Here is an 11,738-nt window from a genome sequence, read left to right on the forward strand (position 1 = left end):
TGTTTAACAACAGCTACCTTAAAAGCCTGTGGTATTGATCAGTTTGGCCAGGTGTAAAATGGAGAAAAATAACTCAGCTGTCAATTAAAGAGAAGAGATTGGGGATTTTTTGCTCAACCAGCAGTTTATTAATTCTTGCAAGAATGAAAACAAAAGGAAACAGTGTCAAAAAGAGATTTAACCATTGGACCTACGAACTTCAGGGAGGACTCCATTCCATCTGTATCTGGCAGATAATGACTTCTGCAGAAAACCTCCTAGGCTTTAACAAGGAACACTTAAAAGAGTCTCTATCATAAATCTGACCTTGTAGCAAAGTAGAGGAAGTTTGAGTTTATACAAAATATAAAACAAAGTTACTTTCAAATATTCTGACAACAATTTGTCCTTACGGTCATAAATGAAAGTTTTTCATGTGTGACTGACAAAGACCATAAAAAAACTAAATTCATGAATACAAAATAAAAACATGTTTACAACTAAACAAATCTGTGACAATGTGTGTAAAGGACTTCCGGTTGGCAACGGAGGAAGATGGATACCTAAAGGGAGAGTTCCACGCAGTTGGGCTGTTCAACCCACTCTCATTCATCTAATACGAGACATTTGTGACTTACTATTAAAATATGAGTGGGGGAACCAAATTTAAGAGCAAAAGAATGCCAGAAAAAGAAACACCAAGTCCACGCAGAGGCCGCAGCTAATATTAACGCTAAGTAGACAGAACATGGCGGTGACTTGACAGAATATGTTTACTTTTTTTTTTTTTTTAAATAAGTTAAAAATAATAATTCTTCTCTTCGAGCTGAGCTAAAAACGAACCTGGACACAGAGATGAGTTTAAGCAAGATATGAAGGAGTTGAACGAACTCAAGCAGCAGATTTATCAGCAGCTATCAACCGCAACACTTTCAATTCAAGACCAATGTGAAGCGAATGTATGAGCTGGAAACATGGTCAGCCACGGTACTTACTGCACTTTAACAAACACTTAAAAGTCAGAGGAAACTGATGGACAAGATCAACAACTTAGAATCGAGGTCAAGGAGGAATAACTTGAGACTTTATGGGGTACCCGAAGGAGCAGAGGGATCCTCAGTGCTAAAGTTTGATAAGAAAATGATAATAGATGATAAGTTAATCAAAGATGGGACAGATCTGAAAACACAACAAGCACACCACTCACTCGCATTAAAGCTTAGTCTCAATGCACCGCCTAGATCCATCGTGGTTAACTTTCTCCAATTCAAAGTAAAGGAAATGATTCTCAAGCAAGCTTGGTGAAAGAAAGTCCTACTTGGCGGAAAGACTGTCGTTTGACCATGACTATACATCAGATGTAGTACAGCGACGCAAAGCATATAAATACTTGAAAGGTGTTTTGAAAAAGAAGGGGGTGCAATTCCAGACGCCAATCACACATAGGGGTATCCATTGGAAGAGCGGATCACAACTTTACAACAGCGCAAAGGAAGCCGAAGAGGATTTTTGTCGTAGAGGATTCACCGTCAGATACACCAGTGGGGAAGATGCCAGCGACTCATCAACAGTAGCACTACAAGGACTGGAGCAGGTATTGCCATGGCAACGCGTTCAGCCTCACTGAGACACAGCTCAATGAGTACGTGAACACCTGCAGGAGTTTCAACTTAACAGCACCACTTGAGTTACCTGGGCATGTGAGAGATCACATGGGGAAAAAAATAATAACCACTTGAGGTACAAACTGTAGTTCAAAAATAATGTTTGATTAAGAATTGCTTGAATAATATTTACCAAGAATGGCTTGATTATTATCATCCAAATATCTTATTAGCCCAACTTAATGGAGCTAAAACACATGAGGGAGAATTTGTGGAAAAGCTTGATATGGGGCATTCACTAGTTCTGGGAGGGGGCCCTCTCTGCTAGAGAGGCTTTCCCCTTTACCTGGTAAAGGGTCATGGGGGAATTTGGTGTTCCCCACCTTTGGAGTCTGTCCTTTTCATTTTAGGTTAAATTTTTATTATTTTGTTGGATTGTTTTAACTCTCGGGTGAGAGTTGTTTTCTGTTTAGGATGCTTAGGATTTACAACAATAAATGTACTTCAGCATAATGCAGAGTAAACATTTGAAATTTATGACATTAAGTTGAAAAAGGGCAATGTGCCAATGTGTGTCATCTTACTGCAGGAAACGCATTTAACAACCCAGGAACAGGACAAACTTGTCAAGTTTGGATACAACAACGTGTTCTACATCTCAAATGTTGAAACCCATAAGAGGGGGATGGCAATATTTATATCTAAAGTGTGAAATTTAAAGAATATGTAATGATCAGAGGGAAAGGACCCAGAATTCAGCCAGACCAGCAGAGGTTTCTTTTAAAAGAAGCTTTTTAAATCACAAAATCAAAAGAACAGGGGACAAATCCAAACTGGCTGTCAAAACAAAAAGATGACACAAAAAATAAACAAACAAGCAGGGCAGACAAGGCAGGAACAGACCGGACAGAATGGCTCAGGTTTCTGGACGAAAAGGGGTCAAAGAGCAAACCAACGTACAGAATTTGCAGGCGGAGACTCACCCAAACTCAACAGGACAACCTGGCACTGATGTCTGGTCTCAGCAGTTTATATGGAGGTGGAATCAGGTGAAGCCGGTGAGAGGTGATTGCAGCAGGGGTGGAGTTAGGCAGGTGTGCAGAGTAAGTAATTAGACCAGACATCAGTGCTGAGGCTCAAAAACAAGAACAGATCAAAAATTCAAACCTAAACTAAGAAGCTTCTGAAGACATAACTAAAACAGTAAACAAGAATCCAGACTAGACATAACTCAAAAAACAGCCAGCTAATAAAAGACAGGAGAGAGAAGGAAAACTAAAACTAACATAAACCAGAACAGAACTCAGAATATTACAGAATATGAGGAAATAAAAGATAACCAAGGAAGATATGTCATAGTAAAGGGCACAATTGAAAATACAATCCTTTCATTGATAAATATTTATATTTATATATTTTATATCTCCTGATACTGATGGATTCTTTCATAAAACTTTTACACTATTGCAGTGGAGGCAGAGGGTGCATGTGTTTGTGCAGGGGATTGGAATGCAGTTTTCGACTTTAAAGTGGATTCTACCAGTAAGAAAAGAAATAAGAAAAGTCTAACAAGAATGCTTAATACAACTTTAGAGGAAATTGGCATGGTGGTTGTGTGGAGACATCTTCATCAAGCTGAGAAGGACTACACGCATTATTTAAATACGTCATTCAGTACACTCAAGGTTAGATTATTTTCTAGTGAAAAGAAGATTACTACAGAGTAACAGAAGGTAGAATCAGAGTTTCAGATGCATCAGACCCTAGTTTGACAAATCTGTTGTATCAGAGCTGTCCAACACCCTAGTTGTTGGACAGCCCTCTTCTGTTTTAGCGCACAAATTGTCTGAATCATGTTAAATTTGAATTTGACTGGATTTAAACAGTCTGCTGCTGTTTCTAATGACCGGGCTCATAGAATGTTCCTTTGCAGTGTGACCAGGTACGGTCTCTAAACCTTCAACCCTTTTGTACCGGATCACAAAAGAATTTGTAAGGACTAACAGAGGCACTGATTCAAGTTGAATACAATTTATTAAGTTTACAGGGTCCAGGGAACAAAGCTCAATTTCCCTTATTGCACAAAAAGAACTTGCTTTAAAAGTAGGAACCTATGCTGGTCTGGAATCCTGATAACTGAGATAATTAAAATCCCAATTAAATTAAATAGACTGTATTGGGGGAGAACTACTAAAGAAAAACACAAACGGAATACACCTTGGTGCCTCCCAACACACACACGCGCGTGAATGTAATACAAAAGAAAAACTCTCCTCCCTCTAGTCTCTTTAATCTAAATAAAACCAGCACAGGACCCAGGGGCAGCATAGGTCCTCAAAACGGGTTAAAATCAGACCAGGGGAATAAATTTAAAACTCTCCCCTGCTTTACTAAAACTGGAAATAAACCCCTGAAACAGTAGGCTAAAACAGTTGCCAAAACAGTAACTGAAACAGTAAACTAAAACAGTAGCAGGTAGTGATGTTACGTGATGTGCCGAGGCTTCGAGGCGTGTGTCGAGTAATGGAGGGGGCGTTTCCGTAAAGCGCGTATCGAGGCTTGCTTCATTTAGGGGAGGAGCCGAAAACGATGACGTCTGAAGCCTCGCTGCCTGGCTGTACCACGTGACTGCTTCAGGAAGTGGCTCAGATTTTGCCAGATGACCGGTTCATTCAGAAACAGTCATGGCTGCACCTGGATCATAAAACAGTCCTGCTAACCAGATGCAGTTTAAAACGCCACTTGGTCTGTTTATAAGTTTCGTTTTTATTAATTCTGCATTTTTTAACTACATGCACTGTATTTCTGTGCCTCAGCGCTTGCTCCTCTTCCCGCTCCTTTCCCTCGAAGCAGGTGCTTTTATCACCGTTCACCATTCAAAACGTGAATCACTACATTTAATGTTCTCACATCGGTAGCAACGTGTGCCAGTTAAAGTCAATAGGAGAGTTGGTAGCTGTGTTTCATGCTCTTTTGTTTTTAACAATATAGAATCAGTGGCACTTCGGTGGGCTGCTGCCTCGCGCTTTAATTCAGGTGCGCACTTTTAAGGGTAATTTTAAAGAACTTGTAACATCAGGGGCTTCATCTCAGATCTGTCAGTACCCCTGTTCCCTTTATAGGAGCCCTTTACAGTATTTAGTTATGCATTTTCCCCACTGTTTATCCGTCGCACGCAGCGCAACAACGGGGGTAAAATCCGCCCACCGCACCGCCGCACTGACGAGAGCAATAGAGTTTTGTCTGGTCAGCGCGGCGACTGACTGAGAAACCCGTCGCTGTGAAAGGTGATGAGAATGTTATAAACTGTATCAGTCTAGAAGTGCATTGAGCTGAAAAGAGGGAGACATCAGCAGCTGGATTGTGCGTAAAGACGCAGCAGGAACCTCTGTGTGCTTCAGTGTTGCTGCTGAGGGGAAAATGTTGACCATAATCCCCCCCGCCCCAAAATTAGCATAACCTCACTCTTAACTTTTGATCAAAGTTGAGAGGTCTGATTATTGCACACCATGCCATAACACATGACACTACTATTTTGGGAATAATTACACACACAGAATACATTCAAACAATATTTTATTATACACATATGTGTATACATAATATATGTAGACAAATGATTTCGTCCTACACCTTTTGTGAAGTCATTCCCAAGAGCCATAATAGACAAAAAATCAATGCATCACACGTATTAAGATACAGCTGGCTGTGATTATACACCTGGCCAGTAGGTGGTTCTGTGTGCACATGAAGCTCCAAGAAATGAACCCTTTCTCGAACCAGTTGGCTCAAGTGGTTCAATGCCTCATGAGGCTTCATCTCACCATCACTAGTAGCAGGTCAACCTGCACACAAAAGAGAGATCAAATTAGATCAGCATCCCAAACAGTCAGGTAATAATAAACTGCTTTTACCTTCAACGCAGTAAAACCGATCCACGGTGTTCTGACCGTCAGTCTCAAAATGTGCTGCCTCTGCAGGAACCAAAGCAGGATCTGATCTCCTCAGTGATCTACCTGCTTTTAAATGTAGATGCTCATTACAGCCAGCTGTGCTCTGTCACAGCCTCTTCCGTATATGGGCAAGACGGCAGGTGTGCAGTGCCATGCTTTGGGGACAGCATGCCCTGGCTACAGCAGAATATTTGGCTTCAAATTTCTGCCTTTTTGAGGTGTTAGAAGTGAATTATAACCATCACATTTTTGGACAGCTCATTTGCATTAGAGCAGCCAGAATGAGTAATTCAGGTTTCAGAATGACTAAATTAGGTCTCCCCACAAAGTTTAAGCAGTGTTTCCACACACCCTATTTTGGGGACACTTCTGTTTTAACGTACACATTGTCTGAATCGTGTTAAATATGAATTTCACTGAGTTTAAACAGTGTTCTGCAGTTAGTAATGACCGGGCTCATAGAATGTTCCTTTGCAGCATATTTGGCTTCAAATTCCTGCCTTTCTGAGGTGTGAGAAGTGAACTTATAACCATCACATTTTGGTCAGCTCATTTGCATTGGAGCAGCCAAAATTACTGATTTAAGTCTCAGAAGGACTAAATTAGGTCTCCCCACAAGGTTTAAGCCGCGTTTTCACACACACCTTAGTTTTGGGACAGCTCCCTTCTTTTTTAGCTTTGTCTGAATCATATTAAATTTGAATTTCACTTTCACTGAGTTTAAGCAGTCTGCTGCTGTTTCTAATGACTGGGCTCATAGAATGTTCCATCCATCCATCCATTTTCTGACCCGCTTAATCCCTCATGGGGGTTGCTGGTGCCTATATCCAGCGTTCACAGGGCGAGAGGCGGGGCATAGAATGTTCCTTTGCAGCATATTTGGCTTCAGAACTACCTTGAATGTAGTTACTCAATCACCGGAGATGCAAAAAATTAAAGCAAATTAAAACTTTAACAAAGAAATAACCAAAATACCAGAAAACAATAAAAAAGCAAAATATCTCCCAAGGAGCACAATTTGTCTCATTGATACATAGGTTATTATCTTATTTCAGACTTTTGTTTTCTTTCTGGTCCCTTTGGCAATGCAAATTCAGTTATTAATGCTTATAAATATATACAACGTTCCAAATCTCCGTTGGTCTGCTTTTTTAAAGTGACTTGACTTATAATTATTTATCAGCACTAGCCCTGATTTTAAATTTATGAACTTCTAGTGTCTCTCCCCCCTCTGTAATTCAGCATTGAGGACACTGTCCAAAACAAGATTAGAATTACAATTTTAACCCTTCAGATCTGAAGCTACCCTCAGTTTTGCTGATATTCTTTTCGTGCCCTGGAAACAGAGCACACTGCCCCAGTTTCAAAATCACATTCTGATGTTTACATCATGGTCAGACTCTTTTTATCATATCTTTTGTCCATTTTTCAGGTTGAACCATCCCTCTGAGGTTCACCTCAGCTTAGATGACTGGATAACCACAAATGACTGTAACAGATGACGTGTTTAATGTGACCGTCTAATATTTTGAGGCTCTTCAAAGTTCCTCTTTTGGCAGCAGTAAAATTGTTAGTCAAAAATCTCCCTTAAAAGAAACACATTCTATCCAGTTCAATTTCATACAGTTTTGATCAAAGCCAAACTACATATTCTACCTGCATTTACATATGTATTAAATCAAAGCTATGCACATAATCTCTAATATTCTCCTCACATGCTGTTTGCCATTTTATTATTATTCTAAAATCACAATATAAAGAGCCTCTAATCTAGTATTTCTACGGCTGTCAAATACAATAGTCCAATTTAATGGTGTAACCCTGAATACATACTCTGGTTTACTGTACTCCATAATTATGCTCCAAACGAAAAAGCCAAAAGCCTTTATATACAGTTTATCCCCAGTTCCAATCATTTTTAACAACCCTAAGATATTTTTCGTTTAAACCATGTTAATATCTCCTCGTCTCAATTTTAATTTGGGACGGACATTTAATATGAAACCCCAACTTCTGTGTTATCAAATTGTGAATTTAGGCCTTGGAACCTCAAATGCCGGTCAAAATGTCTCCTATCTAAGGAAAGCCAGCAGACTGCATCAAGTCACAACTTGCAGCATTCACTCCTCCTGAAAGTATTAAAGGACCAGGAGGAGTCCAGGATTAAAGGACTAATGACTCAGAAGGATCTGGAAAAACTAATCCATGCATTCATCTTTAGTCGAATTGATTACTGCAACGGTGTTTTCACAGGCCTGCCTAAAAAGTGGATCAGACAGCTGCAGCTGATCCAGAACGCTGCTGCCCGCGTCCTCACTAAGACTAAAAAAGTAGAGCACATAACCCCAGTTCAATTCAATTCAATTCAATTCAATTCAATTTTATTTATATAGCACCAAATCATGAAAGATGTCATCTCAAGGCACTTTACAAAATCAAATTCAATCATATTATACAGATTGGTCAAAAATGTCTTATATAAGGAAACCAGTTGATTGCATCAAAGTCCTGACAAGCAGCATTCACTCCTGGGGAACCGTAGAGCCACAGGGAGAGTCGTCTGCATTGTACATGGCATTGCTGCAATCCCTCATACTGAGCAAGCATGAAGCGACAGTGGGAAGAAAAACTCCCCATTAACGGGAAGGAAAACCTCCGGCAGAACCGGGCTCAGTATGAACGGTCATCTGCCTCGAACGACTGGGGTTACAGAAGACAGAGTAGAGACACAACAAGACAGACAAAAAAGCACAGAAGCACACATTGATCTAGTAATCTGTTCTACATTAGATGGTAATAGCGGGTGAGTCGTCTTCTCTGGATGATGTCACAGTTAACAGAACGCCAGACCAGGTGTACCTACTATGAAGAAAAAGAGAGAGAGCAAAAAGTTAAAAGCTGAAATGACGACAGTCATTTCAATGTAATACAATCCAAAACTGGAGAACAGTAGACTGAAGAACAGTAGAAATCAGTAGAGTGAGAAAATTAGACCCTGATGTCCTCCAGTAGCCTATGCCTATCACAGCACAACTATAGAGATAGCTCAGGGTAACATGAGCCACTCTAACTATAAGCTTTGTCAAAAAGGAAAGTTTTAAGATTAGTCTTAAAAATAGATAGGGTGTCTGCCTCACGGACCAAAACTGGGAGTTGGTTCCACAGGAGAGGAGCCTGATAGCTAAAGGATCTGCCTCCCATTCTACTTTTAGAGACTCTAGGAACCACCAGCAGACCTGCAGTCTGAGAGCGAAGTGCTCTGTTAGGAACATACTGGGTAATCAGAGCTCTGATATATGATGGAGCTTGATTATTAAAGGCTTTATACGTTAGAAGGAGAATTTTAAATTCTATTCTTGATTTAACAGGAAGCCAATGAAGGGAAGCTAAAATTGGAGAAATATGATCCCTCTTGTTGATTTTCATCAGAACTCTTGCTGCAGCATTTTGGATCAGCTGAAGACTTCGAACAGCATTTTGTGGATTTCCTGATAGTAAAGAATTACAATAGTCCAGCCTTGAAGTAACAAATGTATGGACTAGTTTTTCAGCATCACCCCTGGATAGAATGTTTCTAATTTTGGCGATATCCCGGAGGTGAAAAAAGGAAACTCTGGAAACCTGTTTAATATGGGATTTAAATGACATGTCTTGGTCGAAAACAACACCAAGATTTTTAACTTTATTACCAGAGGCCAAGTTAATGCCATCCAGATTAAGTGACTGATTAAGAAGTTAATATTTTGAAGACTCTGGTCCAAAGATTACAGAATTTAAATGCAGAAAATCTACAGTATGCTCAAATCTTTGTAGGAGAATATTGTGATCAACTGTATCAAATGCAGCACTGATATCTAACAGGACAAGTATAGACACAAGTCCATTATCTGAGGCCATGGGAATATCATTGGTGACCTTCACCAGAGCTGTTTCAGTGCTATGATGAGCTCTAAAGCCTGACTGAAACTCCTCAAGTAGGTCATTACTTTGTAAATGTTCACATAGTTGATTAGCAACTACTTTCTCAAGAATTTTAGATAAGAAAAGAAGATTAGATATAGGTCTGTAATTTACTAACTCATCTTGATCAAGAGATGGTTTCTTAAGTAAAGGTTTAATAACAGCTACTTTAAAAGCCTGTGGTACATATCCATTTACCAAGGATAGATTAATCATGTCTAAAATAGGACCACTGATCAGAGGGAATACCTTCTTAAACAACTTGGTTGGGATTGGGTCTAACATACAGGTAGAAGGTTTAGATGAAGGTAAAATTTTAGATAGCTCAGAAAGCTCTACTGCTTTTAAACAGTTCAAACACTCCGCAGGTTCTAAGGATTCCTCCAATGCTGCCTCACTTACTGAGGATGAGGTAATCATGTTTGGGAGGATGCCAATTATTTTATTTTTAATGGAATCAATTTTATTTATGAAGAATCCCATAAAATCATTACTGCTAAGAGCTAAGGGAATGGATGGATCAACAGAGCTGTGGCTCTGGGTAAGTTTGGCAACTGTACTGAAGAGAAATCTAGGATTATTCTTATTCTCCTCAATTAATGATGAAAAATATGCTGCTCTAACTCTGCGAAAGGTCTTGTTATACAACAATAGACTGTCCCTCCAGATTAGGTAGGATTCCTCTTGGTGTGTAGAGCGCCATTTTCTCTCCAATTTCCTAACATTGTGCTTCAAGGAACGCAGCTCTGAATTAAACCAAGGAGCCAGCTTCCTGTGAATAATCACCTTCTTTTTCAAGGGAACTACATTGTCTAATGCAGAACGCAATGACGAAGTCATACCGTTTACAAAGACATCTATTTGTGAATTGGAAGAAACAACATTGCTGCTATCTACAGGGCATTTCTGCAATACGGAGGATATTAAAAAGGGGACAGACTCTTTAAGTTTTGATACAGCATTATCCAATAAAGATCTACTATAATAGAACCCTCTTTTGGGGGTGGAGAACTCAGTTAGATTAAACTCAAATGTTATTAAAAAATGATCAGATAGGACAGGGTTGTGAGGAAATACTGTTAATTCTTCACAATCAATGCCATATGTCTGTAATGATTCTGGCACTGGAGTTGATCCATTTCCCCTTCTTACTCACCTGCTCAGTCTCCACCTCTCTGCAATTAAACGTTACTGGCTCCACCTGTCTCCAGCTGCATAAAAGCCCCGTCAATCTCAGTCTCCAGTGCCAGAACGTCTCTAGCCTTTTGCCGAGTACCTTCAAGCCTGTTAGTCAATTCCTGCCTGTCTGTTGCCGACCTGATCTGTATTCTGTTTTCCCGAGCCTGCCGAAGCCCTCTCTGGTCCTGTCTGTCCGATACCTGTCTGTCTGGAAACCCTTCCCCCTGGACTGTCTCCCCGTGTGCCGAACCTGGACCGAACCTGAACCCGACCTCGGATATCCCTACTGCTGGATCTTTGGCCCCAACGTTAATGAACCCGGACTGTCTTTGGATTAACGCCCCTGGATTACCCCATACGGACTCTGCCTGCCGGTCTCAACTGTCTGCGGACGCCTCTCATCTCCAAAGTCATCTTCCCCGAACAATCCAGCCCGCAATCAGGTTAGTGATCCAGCTTTGCTGTTTTCTCACGTCTGCCCCGCTGGTCACTAACCTGTTTCCTTGTCTCCAGGAGATTGCCGGCCGACAAGCCGCAAGCAGCGCGTCCCGAGAGCCCCACTTCCCCTCTCCTTTTAAATAAACAAACCTCGTAACGCCACTGACCTGTTTTCGGGTAGTTTTTGGGTCCGACCCCTGTTCGTCACAATGTCAGCACAAGGTCTAAAGTATGGAGCCAAGAGTGCGTCGGTTTATGCACATTTTGAGCAAAACCAATTGAATCTAGGATAGTTTTAAAGGCTACACTAAGGTTATCACATTCTGTGTCAACATGGATGTTAAAATCACCCACTATAATAACCTTATCAGTATTTAACACCAAATCAGATAAGAAATCTGACAACTCATCCAAAAACTGAGTGTAAGGGCCTGGTGGACGATACAAAACAACAAACAGAAGAGGTTTTATTGCTTTGCAGTTTGGATGAGGGAAACTGAGGGTTAAATGTTCAAAAGAACTGTAGTTATTAATTGGCCTGGGACTAATTAATAAATCAGACTGAAAGATGGTTGCCACGCCTCCTCATCTTCCCACAGATCTGGTAATGAAGTCATTACACTGG

At 40.4% G+C, this 11,738-nt stretch overlaps 1 long non-coding RNA gene across 1 annotated transcript; it reads left to right on the forward strand.

Moving 5' to 3' along the window:
* The first annotated feature begins 10,576 nt into the window (after positions 1–10,576).
* Positions 10,577–11,275, forward strand: LOC118560195. Its single transcript, XR_004929163.1, has 2 exons — positions 10,577–11,118; positions 11,189–11,275. It is a non-coding gene; the product is annotated as an uncharacterized LOC118560195 (long non-coding RNA).
* The last annotated feature ends 463 nt before the right edge of the window (positions 11,276–11,738 follow it).

The sequence above is a fragment of the Fundulus heteroclitus genome, unplaced genomic scaffold, assembly GCF_011125445.2.
Source record: "Fundulus heteroclitus isolate FHET01 unplaced genomic scaffold, MU-UCD_Fhet_4.1 scaffold_40, whole genome shotgun sequence".
Classification (NCBI taxonomy): domain Eukaryota; kingdom Metazoa; phylum Chordata; class Actinopteri; order Cyprinodontiformes; family Fundulidae; genus Fundulus; species Fundulus heteroclitus.